Source organism: Epinephelus lanceolatus, chromosome 23 (genome assembly GCF_041903045.1).
Source record: "Epinephelus lanceolatus isolate andai-2023 chromosome 23, ASM4190304v1, whole genome shotgun sequence".
Taxonomy (NCBI): Eukaryota; Metazoa; Chordata; class Actinopteri; order Perciformes; family Serranidae; genus Epinephelus; species Epinephelus lanceolatus.
Genome location: NC_135756.1, coordinates 31,475,543 through 31,493,636, shown reverse-complemented (window position 1 = coordinate 31,493,636; position 18,094 = coordinate 31,475,543). Strand labels below are relative to the sequence as shown.

The following is an 18,094-nucleotide window of genomic DNA, read 5'->3' as shown; positions in this document are numbered from 1 at the left end:
ATGTCATGTTTATGTCAGCTTTTAACATAGGGGTCTATGATGATGGACTCACTCTTGGAGCCAGCCTCAAGTGGCCATTAGAGGAACTGCAGTTTTTGGCACTTCTGTGTCAGCTTCATTTGTCAGCCCTGGAGGTTGCAGCTTGGATCAGAGCATGTGAGTGGAGAGCAAGGGGTGGAAGGCTTTTGGATGGAGCACAGAGCAGGTTTTTTAAATAGTTGAAGCATCCAGCTCTAATTTCGCTCGGGTACCACAGACACAATGAGTTCAAAGCATGGCCAACCTAGAGTGCATCTGTTCATAGCGCACACACTATTTTCTGTCAAAAACTGGCTGCTGTGAGCTCGACAATGGAATGTACACAGTACTTTCAAAAGGAAACTGAGCAAGCAGCGAGTGATTTGAGTGAAGTAGGTTGAAAATCTCAGTTGAGTTCAGAGCGATACTTCAGAGCGAAGCAGAGGAAAAGAAGAGATCCACGATGGAGGAGCAGAAATTCTCCCCACTTCACTTAGCTCACATGCTCTTGTTGGAATTTCGTTAACTTTCGAATGTTATTATCAAGAAATTTTCTTTTCTCCATGTGTGTTTTGGGATATGCAAAGCCCATTGGGAAGAGAGAGACAGTGTAAAAGAAGTGTAGTCAGTGTGTTACATCAACCTGTAGCGCTATTGGTAAGTAATGACTGGATGAAATAAAGCAAGAGTAGGGTGTCAGGTTTCAAAATTGGCAGATGGGTTAAGTAAGATCAGGTTCAAAAACAGGTTCAGGTCTCAGTTTGAAGCCCACCCAGACCTGTAATGCAGGTGTCTCGGCAGAGACCATCATAACCCTTAAGTCAGCAGCTCTGTGTCTGATGTCTGACTTAAATCCAAGTCGGAAGTGTGCAGCTCTGACGGCCTGCTTTCTGTTATGAGGACTGATCTTTCTTTCTTTTTTTGCATCCAGGAAGAGAAGAAGAGGGCTTTGTTTAAACAAAATAAATAACTATTGTTTTTCAAAGGTCATGTCACACTGTGAGCACTACAAACAAAAATCCATTTTCCTTCATTGTATTGAGGTGACGGCCGAAGTCTCAGAGGCAGAGATGTTAAAACTTCACCAAATAAATCCAAACTACCTGCTCGGCTCGGTATCATGAACAGCAGCCACGCTATAAATCTTGCAAAGCTCATGATGTTCTATTTGGTTTTGAGACTCTCAGAGGTGTTGATTCAGCTCTGGTATATTCGAGGCACAGTGGTACATTGTGCTGTTGGACAGTGATTGGATTGCATTATATTATAGTGGTATTTTCTGTCGATCCCCATGTGCTTAGATTGAACAACAGAACAGAAGAAAATGATACCAAGAGGATAATTATCATTAATGTAATGAATTAAATGAATTAAACAAAGGTTGTTTTATATTTGTTTTTAATATTTGTACCAAACCACAAAGCTGCAGTATTTCTCCAGGGAACAGAGAAAACAACAGGATGTATTTGCCTTGATAAAACAGTTTGTCTTTAGCGGAGGAGACAGGAGAGAGGCTTTACAAACAAACAGCAAAGATCCATCTGTGTTTGCTTATGTTGCTTTGTAACGCATAGCCTGATATTATCTGACAGGAGATCAGGAATACCAGTGATGCTTATTTTTTCCAATCCCCCCATGAATCCAAAAACATCTTTAGTTGAAAAGACTCATGCTTACATTACAAAACATTGTGGCTAATAGCATAAAAGCAGTGCAGAGGAATATTTCAATCCTATCAACTCACTCTAAGATCTTCGAACACATCCTAACACAGCCTCTTTTTTTCTTTCCATTAACTGTGAAGAATCCGGTGGCCAACCAGGTGCTGCAACCAGAACTGTACTTAAAAATGATGCATGCAAAAATCTGGCCACCCTTGGTCAAAATTTTGTTTTCTGTGAATATTTAAGTGGGTAGAAGATAAACAGATCTCCAAAAGGCATAAAGTTTAAGATAAAAACATGCTTTTCAACATTTTAAGCAAGATTAGCGTATCATTTTTGTTTTGTACAATATTAGAGTGAAAAAACAGAAAGGAGCACCATGCAAACGTTTGGGCACCCCAAGACATTTGAGCTCTCAGACAACTTTTACCAGGGTCTCAGACCATAACTAGCTTGTTCGGGCTATGGCTTGTTTACAGTCATCTTTAGGAAAGGCCAAGGTGATGCAAATTTTAAAGCTTGATAAAGACTCTGACTCCTGAAACCTTGTCCTAACAATCAGCAGCCATGAAACAGCCTCTAAACAAGCTGCCTAGCACTCTGAAAACTAAAATAATTGATACCCACAAAGCGGGAGAAGGTTAGAAGAAGATAGCAAGTTCAGTTCATAATGTAATTATGAAATGGCAGTTAACACGAACTGTGGAGGTCAAGTTGAAGTCCGGAAGACCAAGAAAATCTTTTGAGACAGGTGCTTGTAGGATTGTTAGAAAGCCAAATCAAATCCCCTGTTTGACTGCAAAAGACCTGCAGCAAGATTTATCAGACTCTGGAGTGGTGGTGCACTGTTCTACTGTGCAGTGACACAAATATGACTTTCATAGACGAATCATCAACTGAAAGACTCTTAGCTGACTACAGAAAGGGTAAGGAAGCTGTGATACTTGCCAAAGGGGGCGCTACTAAGTACTTACCATGCAGGGTGCCCAAACTTTTGCTTCAGGCCCTTTTTCCCCTTGTGTTATTTTGAAACTGTAAAAGATTGAAATTAAAAAGTAGTCTTGCTTAAATATTGAAGAAATGTGTCATCTTTAACTTAACTTTCAGTTCATCTTCTACTTACCTTACTACTCATAGTAAATGAAATTTGGACAAGGGGTGCCCGAACTTCTTCATTGCAGAAGAAGATATGCAATGTTCATTACACATTTATGTGACACATTGAAATAACAAGTGTAGCTACTTAATCTGACACACCTTATTTTTCATCCAAATAATAGTTTTTCACATTCATACACTCATTGTATGTACATATGCAATGAAATGATGTGGTGTCCCAGCTGTCTTAAAGGAGAGCAGCGCTGCAGCACTAGCAGGCTGAGATGGACAACACTAGGGCTGCAGAGCCAAGCCAGTTTTTAGCCTCTGGGATTTTGGAAACTTTTGAATTAATGGTGGTGGGGGAGGGGGCACACATAGAAAAGCAATACTTGGTCTTGTGGCATGTTTTGTTCAAAAGTAGAATATTGTCTAATAATATATATATTATTGTGCAATATATATTTTTATGAACCAGCTCCAGTGGTTATGGACCATGGGTGGATATTTTTTATGATTTTTAGGGGGCCTTTCACACCTGAATGTTTGGTCCAGACTTTCTGGACTTTCAGTTTGATCCAAATCAAATTAACAGGAGTAAAACCTCTCATGGAAAACCTGACCCATGATTCGGTTCTTTGTAGTGTGAAAACATTTTTTTGGATCTATATCTGTTTTCATTACAATTGCCCATTACTGTACCACCCATTAATACCGGCTACCTCACTGGCTAGGAACAAGGAAGCTGATAATTGGCAAATATATCAAGTGTTATTTTGGTTATTTTTTAGACTGTCTTAACCTTTAATGTCTATGAATTTAAATCTGTCTAGTTTTGATGACCATTTGGTTGTTTTATGTAGAGTCTTGGCAGATAAACTTTGTCGAGTATTGTCCTTTGGTAGGCAGAGAGGGATTACCACAGACCATCTGCATAATGAGTTTCATGGTTCTGTCTTGTTTCTGATTGATATGGACTGAGAAATTATTTAAAGTAATTACACAGATTGTGTTTAATGTGGTTTGTCAGCATGCTGTTCAGAATAAAATCTAGACAATGCAGGATTGATCTCTGGTGGACCCTCATGTCATTACTAATTAGAAGCTGTATCCTGTGTTTATGACAGTCCTCGACGTCCACAGGGAAGACACTGATGACACCATTTCTGTTTTTAGTCCCATGCCCTACTTACCCCTCTCAATGGTATGTGTTATGAGGTGGATTGGTTGGTTTAGGAGTGCAGTCCAAGGACACGACCACACACAGAATATGAGTCATTGTTGATTTTAATCTTGTTATTAAAGTCGTTTGCAAAAGTTAACAACCTAAGAGACCAGACTGATTCATGGAAATCATAATTATCAGTGCTCATGAGTCATATGTGTCCAGAGTCTCAAATTACTGCTCACTAAAGAGGAAAGTATTGGAGGTTCATCATGTAAGAAACAAGGGGGTCATTATGGAAACAGCCTGGGTAATTTATTAAAAAAGTGTTTTTCTTTAAATATTCTGTAAAAGTAAGCATTCAACAAACCAGCCAATATCAAAGTGTTGGAGTTGTAAATTTCCCTGTAGTAATTTCCCTGTAGTAATGGTGCTACTTTTCTTTTGACAACAACAAACTTGGAGCCGGAGAGAGATGAGGCAGGAAAAAAAAATCACCATGAAGATGAATGTTTCAGCAGGATGTGTTCTTTTGCCTCAGCTTAGCCTCCAGCTCACAGTTGGCCGTGATTAATTGCTTCATATGGGCCACTAAAGGTCTGCGTCCCTCCCAACTACACAGCGCTTCATCTTAGAGCTGTTGTTGAAATGCATAGTGCTGCTTTATATGAAGAGGAGCTAAAATGCCAAGTGTAGCTGGGAGATCACTGAGTGATAACCAGCCACTCCACTCAGAGAATTGCCTGTCACTGCGATGAGTGAGGTTTACGCCGCTGCAGCGATTAAAAGGGAAACACTGTCTGAGATTTGAGGCGGTCGAGTAGGATACGTGGAGTTCAAAGTGCTCACAAACAATTTCTTTTTGAGTGCACTCTTAGAGAATAGATTGGTCTCCATGGTGACAGAGGCTCCACTTATCCCAAACTGAACCTTGAAAGGTGGAGAAGAACAGTGGCAGAGTGGCGTTTCAAAGGCTAACTGTGATTTATCACAATGTGGTAGTTCTGTCCATCATTTTTATCAGATATAACAATGAAGGTAAAAAAAAGTCAAATGATTCCTCCAATGAGCACAGATTTTTATTCTTTTGATGATTTTAACAGCACCAGGTATTTTCTTATGCTGTTCATCTAGTGTATTGATTAGGTGTGGAACTGTTATTTTTTATTATCGATTAATATCTTTTTTATTTTCTTTATTCACAGACTGCTTGTTTAATCTATAAAACACAGAGTGCTCCAGGGAGGATGTTTTTCTATAGGCTGACGCAGAAATTGTTGCTGAAAATAAGATCTGTGGCAAACAAATGTTTACGGTACTTACAGCTTTTGTTCAGCACGATGATCTTGACAAATGAACAACTCTTTTATGTTTTTTGAAGCCCAAATGCAATCAGCAGATGTAAAAAGCTAACGTTAGGCTATAAACAAACTATACTAGAGTCGCATGATTTAACATCCCTACAACAAGGCTGTGAAGCCGTGGTTGGTGTGATGACATTCTGTAGTCTCATTAAGCCACTTGTTAGCAACCGCCTTTTTTAGGGTGCGGTATTTACTGATGTATGTTATGTTGTAGAACAAAACATGAAAGTCTCTTAAGCTTGTGTTAACCACAGACCTTATTTCAGGCATCTAACCACAAACCTAATGACTTTGAGACAAGGTTACCAGGAGTGGTTAGAGAATAATGCTAATTCATTTCTGGGTTTTAGGACTAATTCCTGGGGCAATCTAGGAGAACCAGTGAAAAATGTCCATCCTAGTCTCCCATAGTTCTCTGACATTGGCATTGGAGGGATTAAAATGACTAAATGAACGCATTGCGAGGTATTGCAGAATTGTTCAACATCAACTTTCTTTCTTTCAAATAGGTTTGACTGCTTGTATTTCTTGCCCTGTCTGCTACTGGTGTAGCTGCTTTACCACATCTCTGCAATTACCTACTACCTACCATCTAAATATTACTGACAGAGAGGATGGCCAAATCTGTTAATAAGACCCAAAATGTAACAATTCTAAATTATCCTTTAATATCTGATCCTTTTTTGTAAGATACTGTAACACTTTGTGGTAAACCCATAGACTGCATAAAATAACAAATATAGCCACAATGACACCACCTATTATCCCCTTTTACACTGCCTTTTCAAAGCAGGAGTTTCCTACCATTATGCGTCTTTGCCATTCTGTATGAAAAGTACAATTGCGGATTCGAGGGGTAGAATTGTCTCGCCTGGGAACGGAGGTAGTAACAGAGCCAAAACCATGAATGAATGGAACAGCTGGCAGGACAGGAGCATGGGCGGCACGGGTGTGATGTTTTGACAATGTGTTATGTGTGCGGCCCACTCTGGGAGATTTAAAATGTAGCAGGTAGCAGTTAGCATTTACAATAGGGCTGAAATCACAATTATGCAAACAATTATGCGGCGCACGTGATGACTACATTGTTTACATGATGACACGTCATTCCTGTCTCTACATGGTCGCGCATTCACAATTCTCTGCTCTTTGTATTGCGCACGGCGGAGTTCGGCCCCGATATATACACACACACACACACACACACACACACACACACACACAGACCAACCTCTCTCGCTCTCACTCTGCCATTTTCCGCACGCTGTTTTTGAAATCTTCTGCAATCACCTGCCCCTCGCATTATTCGTAGTTCACCTACTTGACTGACTCTTGAAGTGAATAGAGGAGAGGAGGAGAGGGGGCAGAATTACACATGCGCGGCTTCCGTAGAAGACAAAATAACACCTCCAGGCGTCCATGACCATCCATGATCACCAGACGATTAATTGCACAGCCTTAATTTACAGATATTATCTGTGATAATGCAGGCTTAAACATCATCTGTCATCTGTCATCTCATTTAGCCACTTGTTATCAACTGCCATTTTAAACACATAAAGACTTCAGAATTCACAAATTGGGTATTTTCTGACATATTTGATGACGTAGAACATCAATATCATCTAACCAAATACCCGTTAATATTTTTTTTACATCAAGATGAGGAGTCCGTGAGTGCTAAAATGCAAATTTATTCCCAGGTCTTAGAACTCATTCCTTTACCACTCTATACTCATTTTGTTGCCATGGTAACAACTTGTCAACAGATCTCACCCACTGTCCACGCCCTTTATTGTGTGTAGATTTAAGCCTTGATAACACTTAAACAATGGAGTTATATAAAAATTCATCCCTCGTACAGTTGTCATGAATGTTAGAATTAGCTATAGAAACCAAAACTGTTTATTGTAATCGGTTTTAAACATATTTATTTTTTGCTGTAAAGTGTTAAAAGTATTTTAACATGGCGGTCCATGGGAATCGACTTGCAGCCTCAAGGGGCCATTAGAGGAACTGCAGTTTTTGGCACTTTTTGCATTGGCTCCTTGTTTCAGACATGGAGCTTGCTGCTTTGGTAAACCATGGCACTGCTGGGTTGAGCAGGGATTACAGATTTGGCATCCTCCTAAATGATACCACTAATCATCCTGACTTAAGGTGACTGTTTGCGTTGGTTTTGAGATAATGTGAAATCCTATTACTGCATCAGAAAACATTTCCAAAGTAGACCTCCTCAGCACAGTAAGCTGATTTACATGAGGAACAGCTGGTGCCCATCCCACTCTTCACCTTGCTGCTGAATATTTGTGTGAATTTCACCACTAAATGCTTTCATGTGCTTCTATAGCACCAATGACATACATACTGTAGAGCCTCTTTTGCATGGCAGTGCACACGTCCTCCCCCACTATGACAGAATACTAATGAGTGTATAGCCAAGGTAACATAATGAAATGGAAGGCAATTCCCCCTGCACAATCAATACATTTTTCTCCTCTCTGTGGGTAAGGCAGGAGCCATTTAGTCCACAGTACACTCCGTCCTCCTGTCAGGATAATGTAGATTGTTTTGACCTGTGGCCACTCTTGATTATCATGTTGAGAGAGAAAGTCTCTCCTCTGTGCTGGCCTCCACAGAACAGAGGCTGCTCTTCATCTTCGTGCTCATGCCAGACTGAGTGGCTGTAATAAGGCACGCTCGGTCGTGCTTAGTTTGTTTTTATCACTCTTTTTCAGCTCTAATCGCTGATGGAAAGATGGGCTCCTTCTGCATAGATGGAGTGGATGGTGGAGGGGGAATGTGTCAGCAAAAAGTAAAAAAATAAATAAAAAAAACCCCCTAGGTTCAGCTATCTTCAGAGTTTGTCAAAAAATACTCAAATAATGGCGAGAGGAGTAATAATACACGTATTCTTATTGAACCATTCAGAACGAGGGTTTCGGTTTGGTATACATTACAAACTAAACGATATGTTGACACATCTTAAGGTGCGTTAGTGACCGCTAGTTATCTTGTGTTTATAAGACTGTGGTATTTAACAGAGACGTTTATTATTCATGTATTATTTAGACTTAAACAGCTCAGAGAGGTTCCAGACTTTAACAAGTCCATTTCAGCCAGACCATAATTCCTGTTTTAAACAAAAAACAAAAGCTCAAACAATGTTAGTTTTTATAGTTTTTATAGTTAGTTTTTTTTTGCTGTATCGAAAATGTACTATGACACTACCGCATCATATCGTAATGTATCATATAGAACCAAACCGTGAATTTTGTGAACTATTGCACCCCTACCAATGGTCAACTTACTTGCCTTTTTTTCTTTTTCCTTTTGTTTTTTTTTTTTTTTAGCTTTCAACTGCTGCTCATTGTCCTCTTAAGTTAATAGCACTGTTCAGGTGTCATCATGTGACCCCTATTATTAGACCCTTAGTCACATGATAATTAATTCATATCAGTCACTTGATTTTGACCGTTTGCAAAAGAGCTGAAAAATGCTCACAAAAACTCAGGAAGTGGACTGTGAGATGAGATCATTTTCCCACATACTATTCAAGGTCAAGAATGAACCATTTCTGAGATATTATTCAAGAAATAGGAGGATGCTGTTTGTATCAGGCAAAAATTATTCAAACATATTTATTAAAATACTGTCAGTACTGGAAAAATCATCAATCAAAATCATTAACAAAATATATCACACTGATAAAATATTTGAATTAGTGATTAAGTGTTTGGACACCAAAGTCTTCAATAATAAATAGACAAGACAGTCATAAAAAAAATGATAAATATATAACCATCCAGTAGTGAAATAATCCAATAAATGATGAGAGCTCAGCTCATTACTATGGAATATTTCATATTGCTCCCTCTCACAGTAATTGAGTTCATTTCAGGTCATTTAATTTTATTCCAGTAGTATTTGATTCAAAATGTCCTTAGTCCAAAGTGTTTGTATTTCGCATTTTCCCAGTTTCATTTGACAGTCAAGACAAACAGTGCCAGTTATATGATTTAAATTAAGATTGAAACAGGAAATCTTTGATCTAGTCAAAAAGCCACAGATTCTGACAAAACATGAATGGCAAACTTTTAACTGACAGCTCTCTTTGTGCAGCAAACACAGTTTTCTCTACTACTGCCAGTATTTCTTCCTATCACCTCACATATTAATGTATGTTGTTTGTGAGGCCAATAATAATTATCGATCATCTAAAGTTATTTATAATCTTCTAATCTTCTTACTTCAGCCTCTTTAACATTAATGAACATTGTCCACTCACAAATTTATGGCCTAAAAGGCAATACAGAGGTTAGAGGTTATTCCCAACTACTGTATATCATGCTCATGAATAAGGTGAGTCTATCTCCAAACTAGCTCATTGTGCAGTCATACACTTTTCTTGCTTGAGGTACTTTGCTTTTCTTATGCCGTTATGGGTGTCCATCAGCACTTCATATGTCCATCCATTTTCTTTTGAACCCGATATCATAAGAACACTTTGGGGGAATTTTGACAAATTTGGCACAAACATCCACTTGGACTCAAGGATAAGATGATTAGAACTTGGTCAAAGGTCACTGTGATTCAAAAACTGCGATTCGGTAATTGTAGTTGTGAGAAGATTACTTTACTGGTAAGATGGAGAGGACTACAATAAATATTTAGGGGCTTTTAACAAAGATAATCAGATCTCATTCTGGAAAACTAGGCTCAGAAAACCCATCCTCAAAACTGCAGACTGTGTCATACACATGATGGGTAATCAGAGCTAATTCTCCAGGATTTAAAGGTTGGTATAATCGGGACTTACATGTTAACATATCTACACAGACAAGGGTGTTATGGGTAACTGTCACAGAGGCCAAAAGAGCTGATATCTGCACACCTTTCAAATCTCAATGTGTTTATGTCCAAGCTTGCTGTACAAGCTGTTTGATTCAGCTAGTTGTTCAGAGGATGGGTTTGGGGTGTGCTCATTAACATTCATTCATTCATTCATCTTCTAACCGCTTCATCCTCTTGAGGGTCGCGGGGGGGCTGGGAGCCTATCCCAGCTGACATCGGGCGAGAGGCAGGGTACACCCTGGACAGGTCGCCAGACTATCGCAGGGCTGACACATAGAGACAGACAACCATTCACGCTCACATTCACACCTACGGACAATTTAGAGTTATCAATGAACCTAGTCCCCAATCTGCATGTCTTTGGACTGTGGGAGGAAGCCGGAGTGCCCGGAGAGAACCCACGCTGACATGGGGAGAACATGCAAACTCCGCACAGAAGGGCTCCCACACCCAGGATCGAACCGGCAACCCTCTTGCTGTGAGGCGAGAGTGCTAACCACCACACCACTGTGCTGCCCGCTCATTAACATTATACATCTTAAATATATCAAAGTATAAAAGAAAACTGTCTCCAAATGACACCAGTGTACAGGTGCTTGAATGCAGATGTATATAAAAGTGTGATTAAGCCTTCAACCAAATGACAGCAAACATGGCATCTAACCATGCACATAGTTAAAAAAAATCAAAAGCAAGGACACTCTCCACAAAACTAATTGTGCTTTTTCAGTGTCATCAAAGATGACCCATGTTAGTGATTTCTGATCTTGCTCCCCATTTACAAGACAAATCACTGTTAAAAAACCTGATTCACATTTCCTAATCTGCTACAGCCATGGTTCGAAAGGAGAGAACTGTTTAAGTGTATAACAGTATTTACAGAGGTTAGCCACAGAGTAAATTTGTGGGAGATTAACTCAATCAGTGTAAATCATTTTTTATTAAGTTTAGGCCCACATAAAGATAAGAAATAGGACAGGGCACCCCCGGAGTCTGTCTGTGGTGGAGTAAAGCCAGCATATGGTTAATGGAAACTTTGTCATGGTGCTCATGGTGGTGGGTTGTGCAATAGCAGGTCTGACGAACAGAACGACAGACTCGCAATGATATTTAAAGAACAGGATCCAGGGACTGATTGGTTTGTGAAAGGTCATTGGTCAGGTATGATGACATCTGAATTATTAATGTTAGTACTTTGACAGTGGGAAAGCGGCAGCAACTAAGATATTAGAAAATGAGGAAATAGCTGACATTTTAGCATAGAGGCAGAACAAAAGGGAAAATATCTTTATTGAACTTCATTTAAAGTTTGGATAGGTTCAGACAACTAATAACTTTGATAGTGTAAGAAAAAGATCATGGTTTGTACCTTGGTCTTACTCATGGAGTGTCAAATTATTATAGTGCCTGGCGTCACTATAATAATGCCAGGGGCACCAGTTAGTTGTGTGAGACACACTGGGCTTTAAACCAACTCCAGTGTAAACCCATCTGTGTCATTATTAGAGCCTGAGAGCAGCGGAAATAGTATAAAGTGTGCGAAAGTCCTCCTAGGGTGGATGGGAGTGGAGGTGTATGGGCTGAACAAGCACAGGACTTTGACCTATGAGACCGATGTTGGTGTCCTGTGCAAAACAAACAGTCAATGTTAAATTATTTTGTTCCATTCATTAGTCTGTCACTGGTTGCATCAGTCATTACTCCACTGTTAGTCTTATGAGTAACTGACTAGCATCAACCACGATCTTTTCCAAACCCTAACCGAGCAGTTTTGTTGCCTAAACCTAACTGCAAATCCCGTCTTTGGTGACATCCACTCTAATACATTTTAAAACTAAAAGCTGCCTAGTGTCCAGTAGGGGTGGGAATCTTTGGGCACCTCACGATTCGATTACGATTACGATTCAGGGGCTATGATTCGATTATAAAACGATTATTGATGCATCTTTAATTTATGTATATTGATGCACTTTTTCCACAACACACATTTCTTTTTGTCTCAAAGAATAAGAATTCAACACTTGCAATTTTTAAAAACAGTGCATTTGTAATAAGAAAGAGTTGAATTCATTTCCATTATAGTTTATTAAACATATAAATGGAAATGCTTGCAAACTGTAAAGTTACAACTTCGTTGTACGGAACCAAAGGTAACAACAGGTATCTGAAATCACAAGATAAAATGCATAGTTAGAGTAACAAATGATTCGGTGGCAACAGACGTCCACGCATCACATGTAACTGCGTTCCTACCTGCCTTCAACAGTGAGGCCATGACTTCTGTTTTGGTTTGATGGTAGAGTGTCGGTGAAACAGCGTCGGGATGGGATGGTGTATCTGGGCTCCAGTGTATGCAGCAGTGCTCGAAATCCCTGATTTTCCACGACAGAATAAGGATGCAAATCCTTGGCAATAAATGCTGCGATGGCCTTCGTAATTCGCTTCGCCTTTTCCGATGAGGGTGGCAGCTTTCTAATTGCTTCCTCGATTGTTCGCTGGTCGGTAGCGCCACTAGTTGCCGCAGCAACAACAGCCTGCCATCTCCCTGACTCCTCCGTCAGGTGGAATCGAGTTACATGGCTCCTCATGTTTGTTGTGTTGCCAAAGTATTTTATTTTAGCACGACACAGCTTACATATAACGTGGCTCTTGTCCCGTTCGCTTCCGCCGTCAACGTTGTAGACCACGAACTTTGAACTTTGAAATTTGACTTTTAATAGTATTAAATGTACCTATGTCTATTAGGAGTTTCTGTTTGAGATGTGTTGTGAAAAACAAAGTTAGCAGATGAAATGAAAACATCTGTCAGAGCCAGTTATATTTCTAACCTCTGTAAATCTAACATCTTTCCCAGCTCCACTGCAGAGCCTTCCTTCACAGAGAACAATTCAATCAGACTCTCCCAGCATGTTTCCCCATGGCCTTTTTCTACCAATACTGCTCCCATAATCATCGCTCATCATTTTTAGTGTCAACACACAGCAATTTACTATTGAACTGTGGATATAAAATTCCATTTTCTATTAACTTATTGTTAGGCCATGAGGGAAGGCTCACCATTGACATCCCCAGCAATGACTATAAATTTGAAGCCAGGCGATGGATATCACATTACTTTGTGTACTGGGCAAGATTAGAAAAGATTGGATGTTATTCAGAGCTCATAATCCCCCCCCCCCCCCCCCCCTTATAAATGTGTGTGAGTTTTAGGGAGGGTTGGGGCTTTAATGGTGCAAGTTAAGGTCTCGTATTGATGCCTTTTTCATTTTGTGGACTGCAGTGTTTGAGGGAGTGGCTTGGTTATTTGGAGGGATGGTTAGAGGAACACTATGCCTACATCCACAGTTATATGTTTTGATTTTAAAATGCATAGCCATTGATAGTGTATGCCTGGTGTCCGTATTACTCTGGTGTTTTGGGGTCCCTAAAAGGGAATCCTTTTACAACATTTTAGTTTAAAAAACTGTGGTGCTATGTTTTAGTCTGAATGGGTGGAGTCAGAGACTTTTCAAAATAATGACGCAGTCACCCATGTTCACTTTATGATTGGGTCTTATCAGTCCCAATTTGACAAATCAAACTGTCATAGCTAGGTCAATCAGTGTCTGTTTTTCCAGCAACTTTTGTGGTTGGTTTGGTGCCTAAACCTCACACATTCATTTTGGGGATGATTGGCTCTCCCAGAAATGGCTTTTGGTACGATGGGACATTTTTTACACTATCGGGGCTTCGGCAGTTGGAAAAACAGGCAGTTCCTGAAAAAGCAACCGCTTTTCATGGCACTATCCCTGGTGGAAAAACGATGACAGGTTGCTAAAACACAAGTGGTTTTGTTGTTTGTTGGTCTTGAACAATGGTCCGCAGCTTGGCAGGTGTTTCACCTAGGTGTTGTGGCATCCACCATCCCTTAAGCTCCTGTTGCCAAAAGCCCCACTTCCATCAAGCAGTCTGATACTGTTCAGTATGTATTTTTTGGGTTTCCACTGTGAAAAGTCATGGATGGAACCGTTCCTTACCGTCACCATTTTTGGTCACCCTTCTGTTGGGGTACCTAGCATACAGATCTGGTGGAGCTCGAAACATTGCAATCCACTGTTGGTCAATAGCGGACAGTCACTCTTGCTCAGGGCTGTGTTGTGGCTGGTTTTGAGGCCTATGCAACCACTGTTCGTACTGTGGAGAGTTTTACCTACATCAGTAAACTCAAACTATAAAAATAAATGATGATTTGCTATCTCTCACAGTAGCTTTAGACTGAAAAAAAAATACTTAATTCACTGGGCCAACTGCCGGCAACATTTAAGGTGGAATGTTTTCTTGTAATATTACTCAATGCATGAGTTGACGACGTGAATCCATCAGCACAACTTAAATCTTAATTTGACAATTTTGACCATTCCATTAGTTTTTATTGTCTCTCTTGGACAACACACACTTTTAAGACTGAGCGGATCTTTGAGCGTTTAAGAATATACATTAACTGCATGTATTCTAATCCTTACTTGGAGAAAAAAAAGCATCATAGAGCATCTTTTCTGTGGGCTCCAGCAACACTTAGCCCAGGCACTTGTCTGAGAAGAACTAAATGCACATATCCGCTATTTTTAAATACTCCATCAAGAGACTCTCACTCCAGCCTGTTCTATTTTGTTTTGAAAATGTCGGTGTGAAACCCCATACTGTGGACGATAAATGAGGTGTAGGCAGTAAGTGACAACAACTTGCCCACATTTAAGGGCACTGTTTGTGGTGGGATCTAGGTACCATGTCTGAAGGGTTACTTTTGGTTCCAAAGGCACTATGCTAAAAATGTTTGGTGGAAACCAGGCTAAAGTCAGCTGGTATACTCAGTAACATTAGCAACATTGATATGGTACATATGAAACGTGTCAGTGCAACATGTCTGTGGTTTGCAGAAATACACAATGCCAACATTTCCTTTTGGCCACTGCTCTGCACATCTTAGTAATAAAGCTGATCGCTCATAACTATGGCCAAACATTTCCTTCAGTCCTCCTGCAACCTCCTCTTTGCTACATAACGCCTTTTCTCCCTGCATCCCTGCATGACTAGATGTGCTTCTTCGTCGGCATGTCACCTCACTTGATTATGGTAATAAATGTCTTCAGTGTAGAATTTGCAATGTAAATCACAGTAGCCAGTGGAGAGCTAATATCACACAGAGGTCAAAGGCTAAGGAGCTACTGAAATGATTCATAGTCCGCATATCAAAGCACTGGTTGTCGTACTTGAGAGACTTGTTTAATCTCCTTTAGCCTCATTTAACCCCCGTCTCACTCTGCGCTCTTCATTTTGCCCAGGCTACAATGAAAAACCCTGGAGATTCAGTAAGCACTGGGGAGAGTGCTAGAAATACTCTTCCATTTTTGAAATATGCTCTCTTTTCCTGAATTCTACCGGGTGGCACTATGATAATTGGCATCCTATCTTGTGTATGTGCCAGCCTCGGCAGTGTCAGCCAGAGGTATTATGTTTCATCCCTGGGCAGTCTCTGGCGAAGATTAAAAATCGACTGAGGTCAACAGGGTAATTGGACAAATGTGGTTGTAACGGAAAGAGGATTTCGACTAATATCATATAATGAGACTTCTGTACTCTTTGCCCTGCATTGCACCGGAAATTGACAAATTAGTTTAGGTCATCAAAGTCAGATTATGTGACTGCCTGATTTAAGAAACATGAATCTCTTCAAACTTGGTTGGCAGGTAGAAAAAATGTTGAGCTGCTTTATGCTTGCAAATGTCATGTTTGGAGTGTCTAATTTAAATTATATATGAATGATTTAATTAGTAAGATAAGCTGGCTTCATGGAGACTCTTTGCCATTTTGTGGCAAATGTCAAACATGTTTTGTGTTACCAGGGGTCTATGGTTATGGAAACCTATTGTTTTTGTTCTAAAATGATTTTTCATCTTTCATTTTTACCCCAAATTTGTGTCAAAACTGTTTTTGAAAGTTTAAATCAGTTGCAGATTTTCATTATTGTACTTTCCTTGCTAGCTAAATAACTTGGTCTTTGTTTGCACGGTGGCACTGTGAAAGAAGTGACACCTAATATGGTGCTGGGACCCCGTTACCCAGACCTAACGTGACAGATTTGTATAGAATCACATCAAGGTCAGGTCAATTTTGATTAACACATTAAAAGGAATGACTCACAGTATCATATGATTTTAAATATTACTGTCCCAAAAACATTTTCTCTTCCAGTGTACACAAAAATAGCTATTGTTGTATTTTAACATAAAAGATGCTGGTACCGGCTGACAGTGGGTGAGAGGTGGGGTACCACATCGACAGGCTGGCAGGAAATCACAGGGCTGACACGTAAAGACACACAACCATTCACGCTCACATTCACTATGGGCAATTTAGAGTCACCAGTTAACCTAACCGACATGTCTTTGGACTGAAGAGGGAAGCAATAAAATACCCACGCAGGGAAATTGATCCACTAATATTTGTATAAAAGTACTTGCCATTTTGATTGAAAACATATTTGAAGTGGGTTTTTTTTCTTTTTTGTATGTAGATTTTTTTCTAACCTGCATTTATGAACAGCCTCTCGTGTGAACTTCACAGTATCTGTGTGTGTGTGTGTTTTAAGACTGCCACTGCCATGGCTGGATTGACAAATGCATCTTTTTCAGTGGGGAATTTTCTGTAGCCAACCACATTTCTCCTACTGTCTATGCCAATCACGTAAGCATAGATTTGAGGGTATGATTTAATATGCAGCTACCTATAATATGATCCAAGTAAGGTTAGACAATATAACCTTGACAGTAACCTTCTTGCATATAACATATCTGTTTAAATCTATACAACAAAATAAGTAGTTAGTAAACCATAATAAGTAAATAGGTAGCCAGTTTGCAAGATTGGACTGCACACATTGACCACTTGGCAGTTTTGATTCACTATATAGGCTATACAATGCTAGCTGACCATAGCCAGCTGTTAGCTAATGTTACTAGGATCACATTATGGCTGACTAGTGATCCTTTATTGTCTGTTAGCATTAAATAGCTAACTTGTTAGCTAACACTAGTGTGAAATGCTGCATCATTAACTAGCAACCATTCAAAACTTATTATATTTAGACATACACACCAAGACAGGTATTATTTACACTTGGAGTGCCACTGCCAGATGCAATGTTGAGGTTGACCTCTGACCTCCGGGCAGTTGAATGTAATTAGTTTGATTTCCATCCTCCTGTTCTTAATTGCAGATCCTGCATATTTAACACTATGTGATTACATTAAATCTATATCATATTTGTGGATTTCTATTACATGTACGTAAAACAAGAAATATTTGTGCATCAGAAATACATTTGTGAACCTTGCTTTTTAGTTGTGGATTTATTTAATTTATATATGTACAACAATAACTTTTTGTGTGCCTGATTTTTTTTTCTTGTGGAGAGAGTCTATACAAATCACAAAATATATTTGTGAATCCTTTTGTATTATTTATTTCATTAATAATTATTGACTCTGATGGGACTCAGTAGATTTTTGTGCAAAAATGTGGACGATGGTTATGGCTTTTTCCTTTTTTCCAGGGTTCTGAAAATGAAATGATTAATAGTTTTTACATTAAAGAGCAATATTTGCCATTTATAGTCTCCTACTGCCATCTAATAACCTGCAAACAAACAGACCCCTTTGGTTCTGAATTACATGGGGTACTTGGACCCCAGTGTACCTGCCTACATGTTTAGTTTTTCCATGGTTTTCTTGCCCATTTCAAGCCTAGAATGAATAACGATCAACAGTCATACATATTCTCGAGTAAGCTATTTAAAATATGTCCTTTGGTGCAGGAAGTTCAAATGTATTTTGTGTGCTGAGCTGTATTCCTGTCCGCACAGGATGTGAAATGTCTGCACCTTCTCTAACATG

At 39.5% G+C, this 18,094-nt stretch overlaps 1 protein-coding gene across 1 annotated transcript in view; it reads left to right on the top strand.

Annotated features, from left to right (window-relative positions):
* The window catches only part of large1 (LARGE xylosyl- and glucuronyltransferase 1), a 171,000-nt gene that overhangs the window by 24,166 nt on the left and 128,740 nt on the right, over nt 1–18,094 (top strand). The window lies entirely within an intron of this gene.